Here is a 26,925-nt window from a genome sequence, read left to right on the forward strand (position 1 = left end):
TTAATGACCTGAAAGCTCAAGAACCATAAAAGAAAACACAACCAAGAGTGGATAGGGTAAATAATCAAACTCAAGATTAAAATAGTAAAGTAGAAACAAAGAGAATAAGACAAAAAATCAACAAAACCAAGAACTTTGAGAAAATCGGCAAGATAGAAAAACCCTTAGCCAAACTAACTAAAAGACAGAGAGCCAATATCCAAATTAACAAAATCAGAAATGAAAACATGGACATAGCAAACACGGAGCAGATTCAAAGAATCATCAGATCTTATTTCAAAAATATGTACTCCACAAAATTGGGAAATCTAAATAAAAAGGACAAATTTTGACATAGATTCAACTTATTAAACTTAAATCAAGATCAAGGAAAAAGTTTAAAAAGTCCTATAACTCCTAAGGAAATAGAAGCAGTCACTAAAAGTCTCCCAACTAAGAAAAGCCTAGGACCACATGATTTCAGTGCAGAACTCTACCAGACTTTCAAAGAAGTGCTAACACACATACTCCTCAAACTATTTAAAAAAAAAAAATAGAAACAGAAGGAACAAATTCATTTCTAAGGCCAAAGTCATCCTGATACCTAAACTATACAAAGACCCAAAAAAAGAGAGAATTTCAGACCAATTTCACTTATGAATATTGATGCAAGAATATGCAATAAACTACTAGCCAAGTGAACCAAAGAACACACCATGATAAAGGAGGCTTCATCGCAGGGCTGCAGGAATAGTTCATTATATGAAAATCCATCAATGTAATCCACCATATAAGCAAAATGAAATTTAAAAAACTAAATGATTATCTTATTAAATGCTGAAAATGCCTTTGATAAAATTCAACACTCTTTCATGTTAAAAGCATTGAAGTAATCAGAGAAACAAAGTGTATACCTAAATACAATATAGGAAACATACAACAAGCCAATAGACAACATCAAATTGAATGGAGAGAAATTCAAAGCAATTCCACTAAAATCAGGGACAAAACAAGACTGCCCATTCTAGCCATATCTGCTCAACATAGTACTTGAAGTTCTAGATAGAGCAATAAGGCAACTAAAGGAGATCAAAGGGATACAAATTAGAAAGGAAGAAGTCAAAGTATCACTATTCACAGATGATACAATAGTATAAATAAGTGACCCCCAAAATTCTACCAAGGAATTCCTACAGCTGATAAACATTATTATTAACAAAGTAGCTGGATACAAGATTTATTTTTAAAAACTCAATAGCTCCTTTATACAAAGGAAACTAGGCTGAGAAAGAAATTATGGACACAAACCCTTCTCAGTAGCCACAGAAAATATCTTGGTGCAAATATAGCCAAACATGTGAAAGATATGTATGATAAAAAAGTCAAGTCTCTGAAGAAATAAATTTAAGATTATCAGAAGATGAAAAGCCATCTCATCCTCATAGATTAGGAGAATTAACATAGTAAAATTGGCCATCTTACAAAAACAATGCAATCTTCCGTAAAAATACCAACATAATTTTTTTTTACAGACCTGGAAAGAGCAATTCTGGACTTCATATGGGGGAAAAACAGGATAACAAAAACAATCCTTCACAATAAAGAACTTCAAGCCATACTACAAAGCAATAGTAATAAAACCCACATGGTATTGGCATAAAAACAAATAAGTAAATAAATTAAATTTAATTGAACATCCAGAAATAAACCAAAACTCCTAAGCACACTTAATTTTTGACAAAGAAGTGAAAACCATATAGTAGAGAAAAAGAAACAAATCTTCAGCAAATGGTGCTGGTCTAACTGGATGTCAGCATGTAGAATAATACAAATAGATCCATATTTATCACCCTGCACAAAACTCAAGTCCACATGGATCAAAGATTTCAACATAAAACCAGATACATTAAATCTAATAGAAGAGAAAGTAGGTAATAGCTTTGAGCTCAGTGGTATGGGAGACAACATTCTGAGCAGAACACCAGCAGCTCATGCACTACAACTGACAACTAAAAAACAGGACCTCATGAAACTGAGAAGCTTCTGCAAGCAAAGGGCATCATCAGTATGTCAAAATGGCAGTCAAGTGAATGGAAAATAATCTTCTCCAAACTTACATCTGACAGAGGTGAAAATATATATGAACTCAAGAAATTAAATATCAGCAAAAAAAAAAAAATACCCAATTAAAAATCAGGTACAGACTTGATAGCCTATGACCATATAGTGGGGGAGGAGATTCCCTCAGTCATAGACCTAGGGGAGGGGAATAGGGTGAAAGCAGGAGGGAAGGAGGTATGGGAGGATACAAGTGATGGGATAACAATTTAATTGTAATCTGAATAAATTAATAAAATTAAAAATAAAAAATGGAATACAGAGCTAAACAGAGAATTCTCAAAGGGCTGAAAAGCACTTAAAAATGCTCAACATCCTTAGTCATCAGGGAAATGAAAATCAAAATGACTATGAGATTTCATCTTACAGCAGAATAGCTAAGATTAAACACTCAAGTGACAGCACATGCTGGCAAGGATGTGGAGAAAGGGGAACACTCCTTCATTGCTGGTGAGAGTGCAAACTTGTACATCCGCTGTAGAAATCAATCTGGAGGTTTCTCAGAAAATTGGGAATTAGTCTATCTAGCTCTACCACTCCTGGGCATATAGCCAAAAGATGCTCTACCATACCTCAAGGACACTGGCTCAACTATGTTCATAGTAGCTTTATTCATAATAGCCAGAAACTGGAAATAGCCTATATGTCCCTCAACCAAAGAATGGATAGAGAAACTGTGGTACATTTACACAATGGAATGCTACTAAAAACAGCTATTAAAAACAAGGAAATCTTGAAATTTGCAGGCAAATGGATGCAACTAGAAAGTATCATCCTGAGTGATGTAACCCAGACCCAGAAAGCCCTGTATGCCATGAACTTACTAATAAGTGTATATTAGCTATAAACTACAGGATAAACATGCTTCAATGCACAGACCCAAAGCAACCAAGGAGGACCCAAGGGAAGATGCTTGAATCTCACTTAGAAAAAGAAATAAAATAGACATCTTCAGTAGGTGGCTGCAGTGAACTGGATGGGAGGTGGCGTGGGAAGGAAAGAGGTGGGGATCTGGTGGGAGGAGAGCAGGGAAGATGTGAGGATTAGGATCAGGAGAGAGAACAGAAATCAATTGGGAGCATCCATGGAATAGGGTATGTTCCGGGAATCTATGGGGGTGACCCTAGCTGAGATTCCTAGCATGGAGGTTAAAGAGGCTCAAGCAGCCACCTTCTGTAGCCAGGTGGGACTCTCTGTGGAGAAAAGGGGACACCAAACTACCAATAAATCCTTCAATCCAAAATTTGTCTTGCCTGCAAAAGTGTAGGGGTAAAACTGGAGAAAAAAATTGAGGGAATGGCAAACCAATGACTAGCCCAACTTGAGACTCACCCCAAGTGAGATAGTCAGCCCCTGTCACTATTAATGATGCCCTGCTATGCTTTCAGATAAAAGCCTGGCATAACTGTCTTCTTAGAGGTTTCATCCAGCAACCCCTGGAAACAGTGACAGAGATTCACAGCAAACAATACGCTGAGCTCAAGACGTTCTATGAAAAAGTGGGAGGAAGGATAGAGGGAGCTGGAGGTGCAAGGATACCACAGAAATATCTACAGAGTCAACCAACTCTGGCCCATAGGGGCTCACAGAGACTGAACCACCAACCAAAAAGCATGTATGGGCTGGATCTAGACTACCTAAACATATGCAGCTGATGTGCAGCATAGTCAACATGTGGGTCCTCTAATAATGGAAGTAGGGACTGTCTCTTGACTCTGTGAACTGCCTTTGGATCCCTTTCTCCTAGCTTGGCCTCCTTGTCAAGCCCCAGTGTGAGAATATGCATTTAGTCCTGCTGTGGCTTGAGGTGCCAGGGTGGGTTGGTACCCCTTGGGAGCCTCCCCGTCTCTGAGAAGAAAACAGAATGGGAGGAGGGATGTGAGGGTAAGACTGGTAGTAGTTGAGGGAGGCAGTTTGCATCAGGCTATAAATTGATTAAATTTAAAAAATGAGTCTCAAGGTTATACAGAGTGAGCTTCCTAAATTGGGTGTCTGTACCTTTCTCTGTAAAGCTACCATTTGAATTAAAGGGTTGCAATACCTTATGACTTTACACAATCTCACAGGCTTCTTAAAGGCTTCACCTTCAAAATCACTACCAAAATATAATGGGGACTAATTTTCCAACACACGTATTTGTGGATAACATCCCAATGATAGTTATGAACATTTAGTCTTTTTCCTTTAACATTGTGAAACTGTTTCTAACTATCATCATTTTTGCCCATGTTTTATGTATCACATATGGACCTTCTAAACTATTGCTGTGGGATATTCATTCACTTTTTTCTACAAGGTTAGGTGAACAATAAATTTTCCTTGTTATAGCAGAACTTTAATGTTTACTTTAACATAGAATTCTAATGCATTATTTTTTTCTCTCCCTCAACTCTTTGGAGATAATGTTCTTATCTCAGAACTGGAAAGAAATTTACTGTCTTTGGTTTGTTCATTCTTGTTTGTTGTTTGGTTGTTGGTTGGTTGTTTTGTTTGTCTGAGACAGACTACCCTTGTGTAGCCCAGGCCTTCCTCAAACTTAAGGCATTCCCCGTGCTTTCCCTCCTGAATCACAGGCATGCACCACTACACAGCTAAAATATTTTTCTATCCTAGATAAGTTCTGTTTTACCTTTGATTCTTGTAATATTTTTCTCTTTGTTGCTTTATACACTTAATATAAGATATCTGGGTATGGACCAACTTATTAGTTCTGTTTGATAGTCAGCAAATCAGCATTATTTTATTTAATAGCCATGAAATATTTTTCTAGCTATTTTCATTTACTTTATTTATTTCTTTAGTGTGTGTGAGGTTCTGTGTGTATGTGTGTAGGCACACATGTTGCAGTGTGTGCCTGTGGAGAGCAGAATACAATTTGCAACAGTTGATGCTTCTCACTACATTGGCCTTGGGGATCAGATTCAAATCACTAGATTTGTCAGAAAGTACCTTTACTCTCAGAGCTATCTCTCCAGTATAAATCTTGATGATAGTGGTACAAGAAAATGATTTGTTTGTTTATCAAGAGGTGTGTGTGTGTGTGTGTGTGTGTGTGTGTGTGTGTGTGTGTGTGTGCACGTGTGCGTGTGTTTGTGTTCAATTTCTTCATAGACCAGTATGAGGGAAATTATTTTTTCATAACTCTTTAATGACTAATTAAATATGAGGTTCATTTATTGTGCATTTGTAATTTAAGTAATTTATTCAGATTACATCTAATTTGTTATCCCCTCACTTGTACCTTCCCATTCCTCTTCCCTCCTTCTTTCATATTATTCCCCTCCCCTAGGTCTGTGGCTGAAGGAGACCTTGTCCTCTACTCCCCACTATAAAATCACAACCTATCAGGTCTCTTCCTGGTAGCCTGCTTACTCTTCTTCTGAGTGTCACCAGGTTTCCCCACCAAGGGGAAGTGGTCAAACAAGGGGCACCAAGAGTTCATGTCTGAGTCAGTCCCTGCTCTCCACACAATTGTGGAGAATGTGGTGTCCATTGGCTAGATCTGGATAGGGGTTGTAGGTTCAATTTTCTTAGCAATTATATTTTATTACAAACTTATTAACCAAGAGTACCTCACTTATGACCCAACTAACCTAAACAGTAGGAAAAGGAGATTAAAGAATACAATAATGAAATTGTAAGGATATCATTTCTGAGGAACAATTCTCCTGGCATAACCAGCAGGATTTCTTCTGCTAGAACCTGGAGCAACCAGAACCCGGAGCCTCAGCCGGATCCCAGAGCCACAAAGCTTTCCCTCAAATGGTTCTCTCTAGGAGCTTCTTGAAGTGGAGTGATGAACAGCCAAAACTATCCCAACTCTCTAAAGGCCCTGCCTCCTGTTTTTGGCTCAAGGATGTTTTCAGCTGGTTAACAACCAATCTCCCTCACATGGTGGTTCGACTTCTAAGGGGATAAGCATTATCTGCTCTCTCACAAGTCTCTTTCTCATCCCCCACTTGTGATCTAAACAAAAAAAAAAGTGTTTATTTCTCCTTCAAGGGGTTCTAGGTCTACTGCATGCATTGTCCTTGCTTGGTACGGTAGTTTGAGCTAAGCCACCTGGGTCCAGATCTGCCAGCTTTAATGGTCTTCTTGTAGGTTTCTAGGACCCGTTGGATCTTTCTATTTCCCCATTCTTTCTTACCTCTCTCACCTAGAGTCCCAATAGAAAGTCCCAGTATTTATCCCAATCTCCAGCTAAGTGAAGACTTTCAGGGGACATCTCTGCTGGGCTAGTGTCCAGTTATAACTGAATATATATCCTGTGTATCTTTCTGGGTCTAGGTTAACTCACTCAGGATGAATAGGCTTTGAGATATGAGTTAAGTCTTTCTTCTTATGTTTTGCTTTTGTATCATTCAAACCATAGCGTCATAATGAAATTGGGCAGCTAGAAGAGTGACTAGTGAGGAGACAATTGACAATGAAACTGGCAAAATAGAGGAAAAGTATAAGGCATAGAGCATAAATTTAAATAGGAGATTGGAAACACTACTACATATGTGCATGCATGTGGTGATATGAAAGTCTGAGGTTGACTTTAGTTCTCTTCCTCAATAATTCTCCACCTTATTCTTTGAGGCAAGGTCTCTCAGTGAAACTGAGAGTTTCCTGATACTGCTAGTCTTGCTAGCCAATTTACTCTGGGAATTTCCCATCTCCATCTTCCAAGGCTGAAACTACAGGTGGGCCGTCATGCTTTCCTGGTATTTGCATGGATTCTGAATGCCAATTTTCCTGCTTGCACAGCAAGCTCTTTAATCTCTGATTTATCTCCCCAGTCCAACAATCATGTTTTAACCTAATCTTGCCTTGAATGATACTCTACAGAATAAATATGACAGTTTATTCATTTAAATTTAATGTACCTAACATCTATTAAAAATAAAGCTTTTACCTCTGTTGAACTAAGGTCCAGAAAAAGTCTCTTAAACTTATTTCATGGATAGAGAAAGTGAGTTTCCAGAGTACTCAACAGACCCAGACTCATAGGAATATGAAGGACTCCTGACCTAATCTGGTTAAAGGCTCTATCCTGAGCTAGTAAGATGCATTCTTCTGTCCCACTTTTCCTTTCAGCACTCATCACAAGGGAAAGGAAGCATTCAGTGTCCTCTCTGGTACAAAATCTCCAAAGAGGTAAGGTTTACTCACCTCATCAACATGAGACTCCATTAAAATGACGCTGTTACAAAAAAAGGAAACAAAAGAAAAAACAAAAAAGCTGATGGCTAGATTGTCACTCTTCTTTGTACATTTTCACATGGGTTTAAGTTACTATCTATTGTATTTTTATTTTAGTCTTAAGGACTGCCTTTATATGTCATATGATAGTTTATGCTTCATATGCCATATACTATTTCTAGTGATAGTACATGGCTGATATTCACAGGTATGTTCAAACATCATCACAGTCAAATTTAGAACATTTCTGTCACCTCACTGCTCAGCCTCCATGTAACTATTCATATATTTTTGTCCTCTATGAGTTTCTGTATTTTAGAGTTTCAAAGTAATGTATCCTTAATGTATAGTATTTCAGTTAACAAAATATTTTAATGGTATCCATATTATTAAGCAAAGGCATGCAAATGCTTTTCTGGCTATCATATCAATATCACTGACCTTTTTGTTTATCCATTCATCAATCACTTGAATGGTTTCAACCTATTGGCTGCTCTGAATAGTGCTAGGGATGTAGTTCCAGGATAGGCTGCTTGCCTTAACATGTTTGAAGATCTTGGTTTGATCTACAACACTACAACATAAAATTTACAACCATAAAAACACTCAGAAGTACTGCTTTGCATGATTTGTAAGCAGCTTTTAAACCAGTCTATTTGATATCTAAAATTACCCACCCACCACATTCACATTTATGTCATGTGAGACCACCACCGAGGTCTCACTTATTTACAGAAACAGATTTTTGTGAAGGTGGGGAACCATTAAGTCTGTGCTAGTCTTTGCTGAGAAGTTCTACATATGTGTTGGAATACACAGTTTCGTAGCTAAACAAATTAGTGTGGTGCCAGAAAGCTTCCAGCTCAGTCAGAGATGAGCAGGTAGGGGCATCCTAGGTGTTTCCTGAGCTTGTATATAGCCCTAGGTATGTACATCCCTTCAGGCATGTAGCTAATCTCCTTTTTTTCCACAGTCTGGAATTACACAGCATGAGACTTGTTACCTCTGAGATTGTAGACAGGCATCACCACACTCAGTTTATGAAGGCCTAGGGATTGAATCTAGGGTTTTGTGTATGCTTGTCAACATCACCAGCATGTAGCTTGCCTTCTAAATCTCCAGAAATATATTATGCTTTTTGAAGAATCTCATTCAAGCTTTTCTGATGGGTCTGTTATTTAATTCAAGTTATGTCCACTGCCCCAAACAGCCAAGAACTTAAGCAATTGTTTGTAATTCATTTTGATACATGTCCTCGGAGAAAATGCTTCTTACACTGGGTAATCTTTGCATCAGGTAAATATAGACCAAGTGTAAATATGGCTTTTCAAGAAAACAGTAGGCCAGACACAAATTACAATTTTTGCCTGAGGTTGAAGGGTTTACATTGTTCTGGTTTTATTTGTTCAAGATGATCTAACTATGCAACCCAGGCTGACATCAAATTTGAGACATGGTGACAGACACCTGTAACCAAAGCTCTTGGGAAGCCAAGGAAAGAGGACTGGGCTTTGTGGCCATCTCGAACTATATAACAAGATCCTGTCTCAACAGTAACAAATAAGCTCCTTCAAAACTAATTGAATGATGAGTTAAGGATGACATTTATTGGCAGAATGTGAGGTCTTGGGTTCCATCTCCAGTTACCAGGGAAATAAGCATCCTCTCTTGAGGTTCTAAGTCTCAATAATAAGAAAATTTAAGAATAGATGCAAAGCTAGGCATGGTACCACATACCTTTAATTCAAGCATTTGGTAAGTAGAAGGAGGTGGATCTCTTTGAGTCTGAGCTTAGCCTGATCTCATAGCAAGTTCCAGGCCAGTCAGGGATACAGTGAGACAGTCTCATTTAAAAAGAAATGGACTCAAAAGGAAGCTCAAGTACAAATTTTTCAGACATTAAAAAAATACATCCCAAGACAAGAAATCTGGAAACCACAGCTATTCCTGAGGGAAGAAGATGGCAAAGAAGAAAAAAAGCCATATTGCTCTAGTTAATCTGCTATAAAGGTCGGGCATATGGTGGACAAACAGCCACAAGGCAGTGACAGGAGTTTTTAAAGAAAGGAATCCCAAAGTAGTGTGTGTGTGTGTGTGTGTGTGTGTGTGTGTGTGTGTGTGTGTGTGTGTGTGTGTGTGTGTGTGTGTATTTGTGTGTGTGTGTGTATGTCTGTGTGTGTGTGTTTGTATTTGTATGTGTTTGTGTATGTGTGTGTGTATGTGTGTGTGTATGTGTGTGTGCACTTCAGCCAGCATCCTTAAGAAAAATACAGAATAGAAGAAAAAGGAAACGTTATGTCTTTCGGGGTCTGGAATCAGAAAGGTGAGCAGACCCAAGAGCCTCATAGTAGTTCATAGTAACTGATAGAGAGCAGGAATTCTAGGGAGAAAAAGCACATTATCCATTAAAGGACTAATGATTCCTCCTATTTCTTTAGTGTGGCTTAAGTGAATCTGTTCTGAGAGACTCTATAGTCCAACTGGATTAACTCTTAAGAGAGAGATGGTGTTTCTCCACCCAAAGGAAGATTCCATTGTTTGGGCTAGAAGGGAGTAACTACATATTAATTGACCTTCAACGCTTCTGTATTGCAAACACCAAAAAAGGAAAAGAACATTATTTTGTGGGTTGCCGTAGTTTCCAGAGTTCTGCTAAGACTGGTCATTTTCACCAGCTTTTGCATTACCATTATGGAGGGGAAAGGTTTGCTAAAAGCTCTACTTTCCAACTTTACTTCTTTATAAATTCATATAATACCCTTAAATGCCATCTCTTAAGCAGCTGAGCAATGTTAAAGTGAGCATATTCCTTCTGCTTCCCTTTCTTGCTTCACTTCCATGACTCAGTTTTAATTAATTATATTACAATTTTGTTTACCATTTCTATTTAATGATGCTTATGCTTCTATGACTCCATTTGCAAGTTGAAATTATTTCTATGGACTCCCAGCAATTACAGATGAAGCAATTAGATACATATAATACTTCCTACTCACTTTCTTCTCCTCCCAATCAATTCTGGCTAGTTATATTGTCTTAATTTGAGTTCCCTCTGAGGCAGACTAGGAGACAATGATTTAAGCAAACTGTTTTCTTTGTGAAGGGCAAAAAACACAGGAAGTACACAGAAAGACAAAGCAAACAATAAAAGAAGTATTAAGCTAGCTATGTCTGTGGGTGACTGAAGCTTAATATAGTGAAGAAATTTCGGGAAAGATTTAATACACATGCCTTATAATTATCTTGCCAAGGATAAAGTGATCTGAAGTATTTACTCACCAATTCCCACCAGTCATTTGCTGAGGGCTGTTCCTGCAGGAATTTAATTCTTTGGCACTTCTTGAATGCCACCCTCAGGCAAAGGAGGGGGAGCATATAATGGTATAACTCTTCTAGAAGGAAAAAAAAGTAGAAAAGTCTGACAGACTCTTCTGTAGATCTCTCTATTGTTGGTATATGAATTTTATATTCTATTTTATTACCCATAGCTGTTTTTGTTTTCATCCTGTTAAATATACTTAAAATTCAATTTTTTCCACTACCTCTCCCTCCCTCTCTATCCATCTCCCTCTCATTCTCCCCTTTCTCTGACCTTCTCTTCTTCTTTCTTCTACTTTGTCTCTCTCTCTGTCTCTCTGTCTCTGTCTCTGTCTCTCTGTCTCTGTCTCTCTGTCTCTGTCTCTCTCTGTCTCTGTCTCTCTGTATGTGTGTTGTTTTCACAATAATTATTCATTGAAATGAGCCTCTGAATTCTTGCATAATCAGAACTATTTGGCTTCATCCATTTGTGTTTCAAACACATATTTTGGGCCAAATAGTGCAGGCTCACATTTTTGCCAAGGTGCTGTTGGTTGCTTTGTGCATCAGTGATGGGTCTGTATGACTTGCCTAACTACTGTGCTAGGTAGAATAACATCTCTTAAAACTTGATGTTTACTCGGAACCTCATGATGTGACCTTATTTGTATATAAATTCTTTACAGATGTAATCCAATTATGTTGAAGTTAGTCTGGAAGAAGGTCTTTTAAGAAAAGAGAAATTTAGATGAATGTACAGAGAGAGGACAGTGTGAAGATACACAGGGGAGAGAGACCACCATGTGAAAATGTGGAGGCAAAGATTGAAGTTGCAATTTTAACAAAGGATGTTAAGCATTATAGGGAACTGCCAAAGTAGGAGAGGTACAGGAGACAGATTCTCCTATAGAACCTCCAATCAGAATCAATCCTATTATCTTGATTTCAAACTCCTATCCTTCTAATTTGTGAGAACATATATATTAAGTTGTTTTAAGTTACGCAGCTTATTTTACTTTTCTATAGCTGATGAGGAAAATAACACGCTGTTGTTTTCTTGTTGAGACAGCACCTTATCGATCTTGTTTGGACCTCAGTCTCTGCGTTGGGAAGAATGGCTTTGATGTGCTTAATCTTCCTGTCTCCACCACTCAAGTGCTAGGATTACAGATATGTGCCACCATGTCAAGCCAGCACAATTATCATATGGATTTTCTTGATTCCATGCACCCTGCATTATCTTTCTGAAACTAGATACAAATAATGTTTTAAAGTTAATTCCTTAATTCATACCTATTTTCTCTTGTATAGAGTGTGTATTCAGAGGTAACACCACAGACTCCATAGGCCTGAAACCTTTGTTTCCCTGAGATAACTGTTTTGCCACAGCGCTGAAGAAATAGTTGGCTTCTTTGCAGCTTTACAAGGCAGAGAGGTAGAAAGCACAGAATATACCTTCTGATTCTTTTTTTCCTTTTACTATTTCTTTTCCTTTTTCTTTTCTTTATTATTTCATTTTTACATGTACATTTATATTGTTACATATATATACTATAAACTACCTTCAGCAAAAAGAACCATGAAGCAATCAGGAATTATATAAATGTTACATTCATAGTGTTTTGGCTATTTGTATTTGGCAGCCTTGAAGAAAACATCTTTCCTAACACCTTCTGTTTTTAAGATCAGCTTTTGATGATGTTACTATTGTAACTACCCTGACAGAAGAGCAAAAGACTGAGAGCACAAGAGAAGGAGAGAGAGATAGAGAGAGGGAAAAAAGCTGTACTCTTTCCTTGGGAACTTCATAGTGGCAGAGAGGAAACACAGAAACCTTGTACAGAACAGAAGAAGAACTTGTCTCACAAAAAAAGATTTTCCATGGTTGTGACAACTTAGACTTGGAGCCAGAAGCAGAGACTATAACCTGTCACTGATAAGAGGAACAGCACCTTAAGCAGGACAGGTCAGCTATGCATACTTCTTTCCTTCTGTTTCCACTTAAACCTCAGTCTAGTACCCTGAAAATAGACTTAATGGTTCACTCAACCTCTTCTTACCTACCTGGAAAGACTAAGTAAATATTTCTTTGACTTTCTCTAGTGTCCATTTAATTAGTGCATTGCAGACAGGTGGGCCAGCATAAATTGTTAGGCCTTCTGGGATCCAGAATTTTACCCTAAGACTTCTGTAGTGAAGTTTTCACCACCTTTTAAGAGCATAATAATAAAATTAATAAATGTATAAAAGAAGAAATAAATTTAGATAATTCCAGAAAATAGATTATTAAAAAGAAGAAAGGGGGGCAGGTTAAAAAAGAAATTTTAAAAATCCTACAAACAACTAATGAGGCAAAATGTTCAACAGAGAGACACAATTCTAAAGACAGAAAATATAAAAGGTACAGGCATATAATTAGAAGGAGAAGAATGAGGATTTTTGCAAGTCTATTCCTCCACAAATGTAATAAAAATACTGGCAAACATATTAAAACAATTTTTCATAACTCTAGAAATTAACTGAATCCTTGCATTACCAGGAAAAACATTAATTCAATGAAAATTACTAAACTTTAATAAGAATGACAATCTTTGTGCCACTTTAACTTTCTTCACTCACATCCTCATCTCTTCAGTTCCACAGTAGGTATAAAAATATGAGTTTCCTCACAAGCATGGGAGCTAAGAAAAAAGGATCCTTGCAGGCATCGGCTGAAGTAGATCAGCTTTGGAACACTTCAAAAATTCTATTCTCCGAATATTCTTACCATTTCATCTTCTTTGTAGGTCTCTATAAGAGTAGAACAGGACAAAAAAACACTATAAAACACATTATTCTAACACAATAAGTTGTTTTATCCCAAACACCAGAAAATACATTTTTCTGAGGGATTACATGGCATGTTCTCTAGGATCAATCATATGTTTGATAATAAATTATAGAAGAAATTTAATCCAGCAACATGGCTACCCTGGCAAGGGATTACATCCAAAGACCTTCCAGGTCTACGTGATCCTACAGGAAGGCAGACAAGCTCTGTATTACACTATGATCTGTCTGAAATTAAAAAAAAAAAGCCTATAGTACACCTCTTTAATCATAAACAATGAAGGTAAAGTTAGTTTATGGAAGGAAGCAGTCAGGTTTGAAAGTGATGTCTAATTGAGTAGCAGAAAAAGCAATAAATCAGAGAAAGATTTGACAGAATGAGTCAGAGCGAGGATATGCCCAACTCTCCCAAGAACAGGACAGGAAAGAGAGGCTACTTAAGATCACAGAAGGGAGAGAAAGAGTTGTTTTTATTTTCTTAAGTTTTTCCTACTGGAACAGTTTTACAGAGACAATTTATTTTTAGAGAGAACAAGCTAGACACAGGTAAAGACAGAACTGGGCAAAGAATGTGAAGAAGTCAGAAGATTAAAAAATATTTCCAGAATTAGTTTGAGGCCTGGCAGAGTAATTCAGTAAGAAATGAAGAGAGGTTATTTTGAATCGGTCTACTTAGAGAGGAATTTAGGTGAGAAAAGATGAGTTGAGCCAGCCAGGAAATGTTCAGAATGAGCCAAAATGGCTTTGGAACAGCTCTCATCTCATCCCCTCATCTGAAGAAATAAAAACAACATTTACAATAAATAAAGCCATAATTGAGTATAAAGGATTAAAAAATGTTCCAAAAAATGGAACATTATAAATCAGTAACAAGAAATATTTTTAAATTAACAAGTATGTGGAAATTAAACAACATACCCCTAAATAACCAATAATGCAAATAATAAATCAAAAAAATACATAATTACTTTGAGCTAAATAATTGAAAAAAAAAACCAACAAAACATTAAAGCAGAGCTGCAAGGAAAGTTTAATCTGTGAATGCCTCCATTAAAGAGAATGACTCTGTCAACAACCTAACTCTCACCCTTAAAACATTCTAGAGTTTCCTCTCTGTAGATTTGACTCAGGGATGTCTCTCCTTTCCTTTATCTTTCTTTTGTAGGTAAGGAGATAGGAGCTGAAAAGAAAAAAAAGGGGGATATAGATATATAGAGGGAGGGTAGAACAAAAGGTAGATTACTGAATCTATTCCTCATCTCAAGGCCCTAATTGTTACTCACAAATAAAGTTATTTTTAATTCAATGGTATTGAATTTTGTATATCAATACAAATTATGCTTGTGTCAAAAGCTAGTCTAATTTTATCACAAGAATAAATATTCGAGGTCTAGTAGATATGATTCTATAGATACATGAGGTAAAATGGTTAAATAAGGTCTACAAAAAAATCTCAGAAACCTACAGAATATGGTGTTTAAAGATGTTTTTATTATTCTAAAGATTCTTTGACAAGACAAGTTGACTTCTGGTAACACCCAACCTGCCTCAAAGAAGACAAACAGCAAAGACCCTCCTTATGGAGTTGGCTTCAAATGTGGCAAATTAACCACTGGGCAAAATGTCCTTGTTTCTTCCACAGACAGAATTCTGCCTAAAATGGGCAAGTTTAGATGCAGTCAGAGTTGATGGCCAAACTCTGCCAAGACATGATAAGCAAGTCTTCAATAGTTTCTGCCTTGCAAATATGTCTGTCAGAGATATTGGGCTAGAAGGCTGAAGATAATGCTCCAGGATTATAGAGAGTGCTGGGTGACTGCTCAGGCAGCAAACTAATTCCGTCATTTTTTAAATTTTGGAAGCTGCTAACCTGAACTCTGGGTTCACTCAAATATTTAAGATTTATCCCTTCTCAAGTATCTTGGGTTTGAAGACCAGATAGTTTAGTCTGTCAATTCAGCTTAGTAGGTTAGGGCATGAGGTGTTTTTAGATCAAGATAAACATTTTGAGTGGAGAGTGAGATCTGACTCTCACACGAACTCTGGTGCCCCTTTTCTGACCACGTCCCCTGGATGGGGAGACCTGGCAGCACTCAGAGGAAGGATAGCAAGTTACCAAGAAGAGACCCGATATTCTAGGAGCATATATAGGGGGAGGAGGTCTCCCTCAATCACAGACATAGGGGAGGGGAGAAGGGGGGAAGTGGGAGGGAGGGAAGAATGGGAGGAAACAGGGGAAGGGCTAACAATCAAGATGTAATATGAATAAATTAATTAAAAAACATTTTAAGTTAATAGAGATGAGATATGGTAGATATGAATCTCCATTAAAAAATTTAGACCCAACAAGATATGAAAGATGTTTACTCCAAGTTTGCCAAATACAAATAGCCAAATCAATATTAATGTAACATTTATATAATTCCTGATTGTCTTGTGGTTCTTCCTGTTGTATGAAGCTTATTTTACTCGTGTGTAATAATATAAATGTACATGTTAAAAAAGAAACATAATAAACATTTTTAAAAAGACATTCTAGAGTTTGGAGTAGGCCAACTGGTTCTTTGAAAACATCTAATGTTCTCAAACTTTAGTGACACTCACCATGAACATATGAATCAGGTGATTAAACTTGTCAAATTGGCAGATTACTAATATCACAGTTAGTGTGGAGGCCACGATTTTGGAATTTGAAAGTTCAAGCCCATCCTGGTTTACTGGCTTACATAGTAAGTTTTTGTCTCAAAAATAAAACAAGCACAAACAGCCTTAAAATTAATGAAATTATGCATGAAATCACCATTGAACTAAGACAAAAATATTTATAAGGAAATATTGTGACTAGCTATATGTCAAAAATTCAGTAATTTTGATATAATGGGAATAAACTAATGAAACTGACTCAAATATAAAATATGCAAAACAAATCAATAAAAGTCTGAGACTTTGACAAATATTTTTAAGACTTATTTTATGTGTATATGTGTTTGGATTTATTTGAACATATGTATATGTACCACACTTGTGCAGTGGCTGCAAAGGACAGAAAAGAGTGCTGGATCTTGTGGCCTTGGAGTTACAGATAGTTGTGACTACCCAAATGGAAGCAAGGAACCAGATTCTAGTCACTGCAAGAACAGTGTTGGCTCTTAGCCACAGAGCCATTTCTCTAATACACACACACACACACACACACACACACACACACACACACACACACACACACAATATAAATATCTCAGGTATAGTGCCATATACCTGTACTTTGGGAGACAGAGGTGGGAGGATTGCTATGACCTCACTAGGAGTTCGGTATCTATTATGAAAATGTGTCTTAAAAATACTTATGAATTATGAATAAGTAATAAAAGCAAATGAAAGACTTTTAAGCTGATAATTCTAACACACTTCTTACAAAAGTGAAGCAAAACTGGAAGAACGGAACTATTTTCCAAATTGATTGATTTATTTGAACACTTACTGTTAAGTTTGAGGCTAAGATGGCAATACAACCCAAAGCAATGTTCAGATTCAGTACAATTTCCATTAGAATTATGAGAGTTGTTTTGTTTGTTTTGACATGGGGTTCCATTCTATACTAACCCAGGCTGATTATGTAGCTCAGATTGGCTTCAAACTTGTGCCAATCTTTCTGCCCCAGCATCCCAGCACTGAGATTTCAAGTGTGACCTACTTTACTTTGTTCTTTTTGTTCTAAATGGAAAATTAAATCCTGAAATTCAAATGAAACTCTAAGATATTCCAAATAGCCTAAAATAATTTTGAAAGAAAAAATAAAGTTGGAGCATTAACATGTCTAAATCAGAAAACATTACTAACATTACATTCATCAAAAATACCAGCAAAATATTGATCAATGCATAATAACTAAGCAATAAGTAAAAACCCATACATATAAGGTTAATTAGTTCTCAACAAGAGCTCCAAAACCATTTAGAGGAATGGAGGACAGAGTCTCTTCAATGAAAAGATTGGGCAAAATGGCATCCACATTCATATATATGGAAAGAATGGGGATACAAGGTACATATCTGAACATACAGATTCAATGCAATTCCCACAAAATACCAGCAGAACTCTTTATAGACTTTGAAAGAACCATTCTCAACATCATATGGAAAAACAAAAAACCAAGAATAGCTAAAACAATCCTGTACAACAATGGAATTTCTAGAGTTATCTCCACCCCTGACTTTAAGTTGTACTGCAAAGTAATAATAATAAAAACTGCCTGATACTAGCATAGAAACAGACTGGTGGATCAATGGAATCAAATTGATTATGCAGAAATAAATCCACACATCTACAGACACTTAATTTTTGACAAAGAAGCCAAAATCATAAAATGGAGAAAAAAATTCAGCATCTTCAAAAAATGCTGTTGGTCTAACTGGAAGTGTACATGTAGAAAATGCAAAGGGATCCATATTTATCACCCTGCACAAAACTCAATTTCAGGTGGATCCAAGATGTCAGCATGACACCAGGTACACTTAATCTATTAGAAGAGAAAATGGGGAAGATCTTTGAACTCATTAGGCAAAGAAACAACTTCCTGAACAGAACATGAACAGCTCAGACTCTAAGAACAACAGTGATTACATGGGACCTCATGAAACTGAAAAATCTTCTGTAAAGCAAAACACACTGTAATTAAAACAAAACTACAGAGCTTTATCAACCCTACATCTGACATAGGGCTAATATTCAAAATACATAAGGAATTCAATTAATTAAACTACAAGAAATCAAATAATCCTTTTTAAAAATGGGGTACAGAGCTAAACAGAGAATTCACAGCAGAAGAAGACTGAATGACCAAGAAGCACTTAAAGAAATGTTCAACATCATTAGTCGTCAGAGAAATGCAAATCAAAATGACTCTGAGATTCCATCTTACAACTATCAAAATGGCTAGGATCAAACACTCAAGTGGTAGCACATGTTGGGGAGGATGTGGAAAAAGGGAACACTCCTCCATTGCTGGTAGGAGTGTAAACTTGTACAATGACCTTGAAAATCAATCTTGCACCTTTTCAGAAAATTGGGAACAGCACTATCTCAGGACCCAGCTATACAACTCCTGGACATCCCAAAAGATGGTCCACTGTACAAGGATTTTGCTCAACTATGCTCATAGACATATTATTTGTAATAACCAGAAACTGGAAACAACCCAGATGCCCCTCATTTGAAGAATGAGTAAAGAAACTGAGTACATTTACATAATACAATACTGCTCAGCTATTAAAAACAAAGATATCATTCAATATGCAGGCAAATGGATGGAACTAGAAAAGATCATCCTCAGTGAGGTAACCCAGACCCAGAAAGACACATATGGTATGTACTCACTTATAAGTGGATTTTAGCCATATAGTACATGATAAACATACTACAATGCACAGACCCAAAGAAGATAAGTGACAAGGAGGACCCAAGGGAGAATGCTTACATCTCACCCAGTAGGAAAAAATTGAATACACAGCTAAAGTGGTTAAAAAGAGCGTGGAGATCAGACCTGGAGAGATCAAGGGCTTGCACAGAAAAGAGGAAACCTTGGGTGGGGGCTTTCCTGTGACAAGCTGGAGACCTACAACAGGTAGGTTCCTGGGAAGATATGAGGGTGACTCTAGTTGAGACTCCTAGTAGCAGGGGTCATTGAGAATGAAGAGGTCACCCTCTAACTAGACATGACTCCTAGTGGAAAGGGGAAAACCAACCCACCCATCAAAACTTACCCTACCTACAATATGTTCAGGGACCAAAATAAAGCAGAGATTGAGGAAATATCCAACCAATGCTTGGCCCAACCTGAGACCTTCCCCATAGGACACAGCCAACCCCTGATACTATTGATGGTACTCTGCTATGCTTGCAGACAGATGACATAGCTGTCCTCTGAGTGGCTCCACCCAGAAGCTGATGGAAACAGATACAGAAACCCACAGCCAAACATTGGTTGGAGAGTAGGGAGCTTTGTGGAAGAATGGGAGGGAGAAGTATAGAAAGACTCAGAGGGAACAGAAGCTCCACAAGAAGGCCAACAAAGCCAACTAACCAGGACCCAAGGGAGACTGAAGCTCCAACCAAGGATCATGCATGGACTGGACCTAGGTCCCCTACACAGATGTAACCAATGGGCAGCTCAGGCTTCTTGAGGGTCCCCTAGTAAAGGAAGTGGAGACTGACATGGACCCTGTTGCCTGCCTTTCAATCACTATCACCTAGCAATGCTACCTAGTCATGGCAAAGGGGAAGAGAATGTGCTCAGTCCTCATGCAACATGATGTGCTGGTGTGGGTTGGGGGGACTGCCAAATCTGAGGAGTAGGGGAAAATGGAAGGGAGGGTGGGACTTGGAAGAGATCAGGGAAGCAGCTATGACCAGGGTGCAAAATAAATAATTAATAATGCGCTCTTACACACACACACACACACACACACACACACACACACACACACACACACGTTGAGAAATATCTGTGTTTCCAGTACTTGGAAAGGTGAATTAGAGAAATTTGGGGTCAGTCTGGAAAAAATAATCAATTCCAGGCCAGTCTAATTCACATAGAGAGATCTTGTTACAAATATTACATTAAAGTTAAGTAAACTACTACCCAATATTTGGTAATAGGTCTAGATGCATAGAGTTCTTTATAGAAAATACAGGGCAAATCCTCATGACCTTGAGCTAAGCTGTATTTTCTTAGAAATGACAAAAAGGACCAAGAAAATGATGAATCTGGCTTTATCGAAATGAAAAACTTTCTGCTGTAAATACCACCTTCAAGAAGTGGAAGACTAGAAAAGAAATATAAGAAATATTTATAAAACTGGCAAGGGACAAAATATATAAGGAAGACAAGTTTTATAATGAAAAGATAAATTTCTCACTTAGTATATACCAATTTTAAATAGACATTGTTTAATGAATAGCCACAAATTGACAGTGTGTACAATCAAAAGATGTTCAGTATCCATAATCATTAAGGAAGTGAAAATTAACATTGCAATAGAATGTCATTTTATGCTAAGACAAAAATGAAGCTAAGATAAAAATGTCCAATAAGCATAGTACATTGGCAGTGAGGAGAAACTAAAAGTCTCGGGCACTGCTGGAAGGACAGTAAAGTGGTGTTGCTGCTGGGGAAACATCCAGTCAACATTCCAAAACGGATAGGAAGATGGGGGAGGTGCTCACAAGCTCTCACCTGTATCAAAGGAGCAATTGGCTGGGGGACTGAGTCTTTTTGTTTTGTTTTTGTTTGTTTGTTCTTTCAATGATGTGATCTCTGGTAGTATGGATGGCCTACAATCAAGTACATATGGACAGGAAAAATCATACTCAAAAGATTTTTAAGAAAAGAGGACATGAAATTGGGAGGGAGATATTATGGGAGTGATCTGGGAGAAGTTGAAGCAAGAAGTGGCAGTAGATAGGATTAATGTATATTATACATATATATGATATCTCGAAGAATAAAAACATTTTTTAAAAATGTTAAAATGTGAAACAAAGTGACTATATGAACCAGAGATTCCACTGCTAAGTCCCCAAGAACATTGAAAACATGACCACAACAAACCTGTACTAGTATGAATAGCAGTGTTGTTCAAAATAGCCAAACAGTGGAAATAATTCAAGTGTACATTTGCTGATGAATAGATAAACAAACATCATTGACCTACACAGAAAAAAAAACATTGTTTGGTAATAAAAAGAAATAAAATATTTGCACACGATATATCATGGATAAACCTTAAAAATACTGTAGTAATTTAAAATAGCCACAAATGACTGGACTGGATGTTATAGTCACTTACTCTAGTTATTCTACTTATATGAAATATGTATACTAGAGAAATCTATAGAAGGGCAAACAAGAGTGTACCTTATATGGTATTTGTTGGGGTAGGGAAATGTAATTGAGTCTTAATGAGTAGGCAGGTTTTTTTTATTAGGGAACAAAATGTTCTGAAATTGGATCCTTCTAATGGCTTCATAGCTTTACGAGCACACTTAAAATGCTGAATTATACACTAGAAAGTGAATGAAATATGTAACTAGTGATTTATACCGTAGCAAAGCCAATATAATTAGATGACTTGATATGATAAAAGACTCAAAATTTAAAAACTAAAAATTGTAAATGAAATATGCAACCTATATAGAGTATAACCTAGAGAAATACTTTTATGGTAAAATGAAAGCAAAACAAATTACAGAGAAAGGGCAGAAACAAAGCAATGGGTGTGTCAAAGTAAAGAATACGTCTTACAAAGCCTCCAGATTATACCTTACAGAATACCCATTTGCTGGTGTCTGTTTGCCCCTCTGTTACAGTGTAAATTTATCTCTTAGTAAGCCAAATGCCTGCCTACCCTACATTCCCCTCAACTGAAACCTAAGGTCCTCCTATTGATCATAACAGGAGGGAACTGGCCTCTTCAATCACACCATTGACTTCTCTGAAGAGACTCAAAATTCAGCTAGTAGCAGTGTTTCTGCAGTCTTAATACCTCATTCAATAACACTGTTGATAAAACTCCTCTGTTGATTTTACTTCATTCTTTCATTTATTTGGTGGTTCTACTTCATAAAAGCAATTGTGAAGTGCCAGTTTTGTCAAAGCATAGTATATGTGACATGGAGTACTGAGCACACTGGTGTAGCCAAATGTTTACTGGTTATTTACCTTACACTCGATTTCCCTCTAAATGACATTTTCTGGAAACTTTTCCTTCTTGAAGCAGAATCTCCTACAGGCATGTTAGCAACACACTGGGAATTAAATAGTTTTCCTTCCTGATTTATTTGTTAGAGTGTTTTTGTTTGTTTGTTTGATTATCTTAGAGTCGGATATAAACTATATCAGTTACTTTTTTAAGCCATTTTAATGATTTTATTTGGTTAATGCCAGCATTTGTATGTATTTGATTTGTACCTCTCTATTTGACATACAGCCTCACTGTGTAGCCCTGAAGTCAGCACACGGCCAGGCACTTATATAAAGAAGCATTCCAAATCTACCACAAAGCTAATAATAGAGGGTCAGTGCATCTCTCCACCTTCATCTGAGGTAGTGATTAACACAGAGACTCACAATGGGTCACAGTATAGAGTGAGAAACTATAGAATGCTTGGCCCTACATGGAAAAACTGCACCTTTCTCTCCCAAGGCCTAGGAATCATTGCTGAAAAAGGAACAGAAAGAATACAAAAGCCAGAGATAGTAGATGACAACAAGGAAACATTATCTTCTGAAAAAAGCAAGCCAGCTGCACATATGAACTTACAGTGGTTGAAATAGCATGCAGAAAAATTTCAGAGGCCCAAGCCAGAACTTGTTATAGATTAAAACATCTTTTATTTTCCATTTTGGTAAAATCTAGATATAATCTTTTATCACTTAATGATTTTATCTAAAGTATTTTTGAAACATCTTAAACCAAAGATATGGCCTTATTCTTATGTGCTTCTTAGTCTTCCTTATTTCACCTTTTTCTTTTAAACAAAAAATTGAATCTGATATATACTCATGACATAATACAACAAACTGAGATTGTCTCTCCATATATATTATCAAACTACCAACCTTTTGTTTTTTGGGTTGTTTTGTTTTGTTTTTGTTTTTGTTGTTGTTGTTGCAAGTCTTGGGGAAACTGCTTGGATTTTTACACTTTTTCCTACTGTGGTTTCACAAAAACAGAGAGTTAGTGAAAGTTTTTCTTGCCAGCAAGAGCCTGCCAAGACATCGAGACATTGAACATTAAATACTCTTCTTAAACAAGAAAAGGCAGAGGAGAAAATACAAAGAGAGCCAAAACTCTTCACATGCTAACTCTGTAACTGCAATATTGCAAAGCATGAAAGGCCAGGTTTTCTATAGTGTGGCTTTCTATCACCATTCCATTTATCACCAGTCTGGTTATCATCTGATACTTTTCCAAGATTATCTGTAATAGTCACTCTTTCAAAACTGAAACATCGTCTTGTAGATCTCCTGTTGACTGCACCAATTATGTTTTGTCTCTGATGTCCCCTACTTGGCCACTTCCCTTTAGTGGGGAGGCCTGGTGGCACTCAGAGGAAAGGTAAGCAGGCTACCAGGAAGAGACTTGATAGGCTGTTGTCATATGGTGGGGAAGGAGGTTCCCTTTTGTCACATGTCTAGGGGAAGAAGAATAGGGTGAAAGAGGCAGGGAACAGGAAAATACAAGTGAGGGGGTAACAATCAGGATGTAATCTGAATAAATTATTTTAAAAATAAAGAAAAAGAACGTCATCAAACTGGGCACTCACAAGATCCAGTAGAAGCAACTGGAATAGGCCAATTGAGAGCAAACAAAACATGATCAAATCAGAGCTGAAACATCCAGCAGAAACTGAGTAGGGAAGCCTTATGGAGGCATCCAGCTGTAACTCAATCCAGAGTTCCAGATGGAGTAGAAGGTCCCCTTGGGTGAGGCTTACAAGAAAAAAATAAATAGCAGTGGATACATAAAAATAGAAGAAATGGCTAGAGAAGCCCTGATGAAACAGTAATAGTAGAGGTTTTGATGGAGAATTGGGGCCAAAGCAGAGTACTTTCTCAGTGGATCCGCTTCTGCCTTCTATTTCCACCATAAATATTTTTATATTGTGGGATGAGCAATAGTAACCTTGTTATAAATAGTTTATCTTGTTGCTAATCTTGGGGAACCAACATTTTCAGTACTCTTAGCTGCTTGTTGTTCCACTCTTCTCATCCCTGAGCCAGGACAAGAGTTATGAGGTAACTCTTTTAGAGACCACATGGACTTCTAAGGCCAATAGCAATTCATTATTTGCTAGCTGGTATGCTACATGAGGAACTTGCTCAAGTTGTGTAGCCACAAGCCTTACAGGTCTTGGCTTTTTATATACTAAAACAATATCCTGATTGGCACACTTCAATTAGTAAGAACAGTTAGCAAATAAGCAGAGCTACAGAAGGCAAAAAGCAAGGTTAGTTCATTTAGGGACTTTGTCTGAACTATGAACTATGATGGATTTAGGTCTTTGTTCTTTTCTTGGCATGTGTTGCAAGGGAGGGGTGTCTATGTGCTGGGCTCTTAGGTCAGAATGGAGCCTTGGTGCCTCTAAAATGGTGTCAATTGTGCTAAGGTATTTCTGTTACACACGGGCTTTCAAGGGAGACAAAGAAGAGCATTCTATATCCCAGTGTCAACTTTTAACAACCTTAAACATCAAGTGATATTTTACCAAAATTTACTAATGTAATGTATATCATACTTCCTCATTCTCTTCATCTATAATTGTGTGCTACCAAATGCTACTTTTTGACCTATGCATTGGTAATAAAGTACAAAATGCATGTGATTCTGTCTCTATTGCTTCATTTTGAGTGATCTTACCAAGACAGACATATAAGGAAGTGATGGCCAATAGAAATGACACAGAATCTATGTATAGCTGATAGCCACCTACAGAAAGAAAAATGTCTTTCCTCATTCTCTAACCCTCAGCATTTATGAAATGTACATTCAGATGAAGTCAGTTGTACCAGACTCTTTCACAATGACCTATGGAACATATTGAATTTCTAAGTTTGTTTTAAATATAGATTATAATAAGAAATATAGCAGAAACAGAATATTAACCAGGTATTGATCATATTCATTCCATTTTCTTGGTGACTGAGATTTTCTTAAATAAAGAGAATGAGCCATTTTCTCTTGTATCCATATGTATCACTCGAGTGTTACTACCTTGCTTTTGGCTTTCACAGGCCTTAATGATACATGGCAAAACATTAGGCCTCAGTGGATTATTACCCTCTGTATTCATGAACTACATTCTGATTTTTCCATTGACAATGAATGAGACCTGACCTAGTAATTTTCTTGGTCCAATGAAATACACAGAAGTATCCTAAGAGGTCTTATTGCTTATGCTCTTCCTCTCTTGAACAATTGAGACATTCATACTGCCAAACAGATTGGAAAATAATATATGGAGATAATGAGTTATTGTGTGAAAATATTCAAGCAGAACTCAGATTCCACCTGCCTCTTCTGCAGAGTACAGCTTCATGGATAATTCCCAGCAACATGTACAACATAACCAACCAATCCAGAGAACTTGGGGAATAGCAAATTGCTATAAAGTATTAACTACTGGGTCTACTTTGCTATGGAAATATGTATACCTAATCTATCTGTTGTTTATAAAAGTTTCAAGTATTGAAAACCAACTCTCCTTCCATGGAGGCATGGTATAGTTTGACGGTCACAAAATTCTTCATGTGCCATGGGAAGGAGAAAAGAGAGAGGAGGAAGAGAGGGAGGGAAGGAGGGGAGGAGGGAAAGAGGGAGGGAGGAAGGAAGGGAATAAAAATTTGGATCCTGGATTTTTATCTGAGCCTGCAAGGCAAGTTTGACTTTTCAGTTCTAGTATATATTAGTACATGCAGACTCTGAAGACACAGAAGACATGATCTGCTTTCTTAAGCACTACTGGCAAAATGCCTAGTGAGGAAAGGCAAATAAAAAAGCTTCTGCAACTCTAAGTAATTCTGTCCATGTTTTATTATTTCATTTTGCAATGTCAGTGCCCCAGCCATGCACCAGTGACTCTCCCTCTATGTCAGGGCTAAAATGCAAAGTCTTCCTAATTTCTCCCCTCCATCATTTTCTTATCCAGTGTGTGTAGATTTCCCTGTATAATTTATCACTGACAAGGCCTCAGGTAAAGTACTTTTGTTGTTAGGGTGTTATTTATACCATTTATCATTTTAGAAAATGATAAGAAATTACTGTTTTATCTTATTTCACTGTTTTGATAGTTCTGACGGTGGAACTCAGTACCTTGCACATATTAGGGAGTTGACCAGCCTGAATATCATTATACAAACAAAGCAGTGAAGAATGGTGTGCAGTAGGAAAGCCTGGAAATTCTACAAGAACATTGCTTGGTTTTCAGTCCTAAGTCTGCAAATTACTGTGTAACTTTATAGAGGTTACTTAGCCTCTTCTTGGGTCATTTTTCTTATTTGACAAATAGACTTAGTAATAATTATGCCTCCTTTCGGGCTATTATAAGTATATGTGAACTTGACACTTAGCAGCTACAGAAGTTCAGCTGCTAGCATTTTTTTCTTATGGAAGAAAATGAAATAATTAGGCAAACTAACTGCTTTGGCCAATTACCATGTATCAAGCCTCCAGTTTTCTTATTTGTGAAATGAATAATGTAAGGACCATCTTAGGTCTAAAACTCAACCAATGTATTAGATGTTCAAAAGGGTTAACTTTCACTACAGGGAGAGAAAGTCTCTCTCCTCTTGGAGCATGGGCCAGAAGTCATAAAGAACAGGAGCTTTTGGAAATTATTTACTTATTATTCTTTTAGAATCATTTTATGTGAATAAGTATTTTGCTTGCAAGCATGTATATAGCACATTTGTACCTGGAGGTCAAAGAAGGTACTGGATGCCCTGGAACTGAACTT

The sequence above is a fragment of the Acomys russatus genome, chromosome X, assembly GCF_903995435.1.
Source record: "Acomys russatus chromosome X, mAcoRus1.1, whole genome shotgun sequence".
NCBI classification, from domain to species: Eukaryota; Metazoa; Chordata; class Mammalia; order Rodentia; family Muridae; genus Acomys; species Acomys russatus.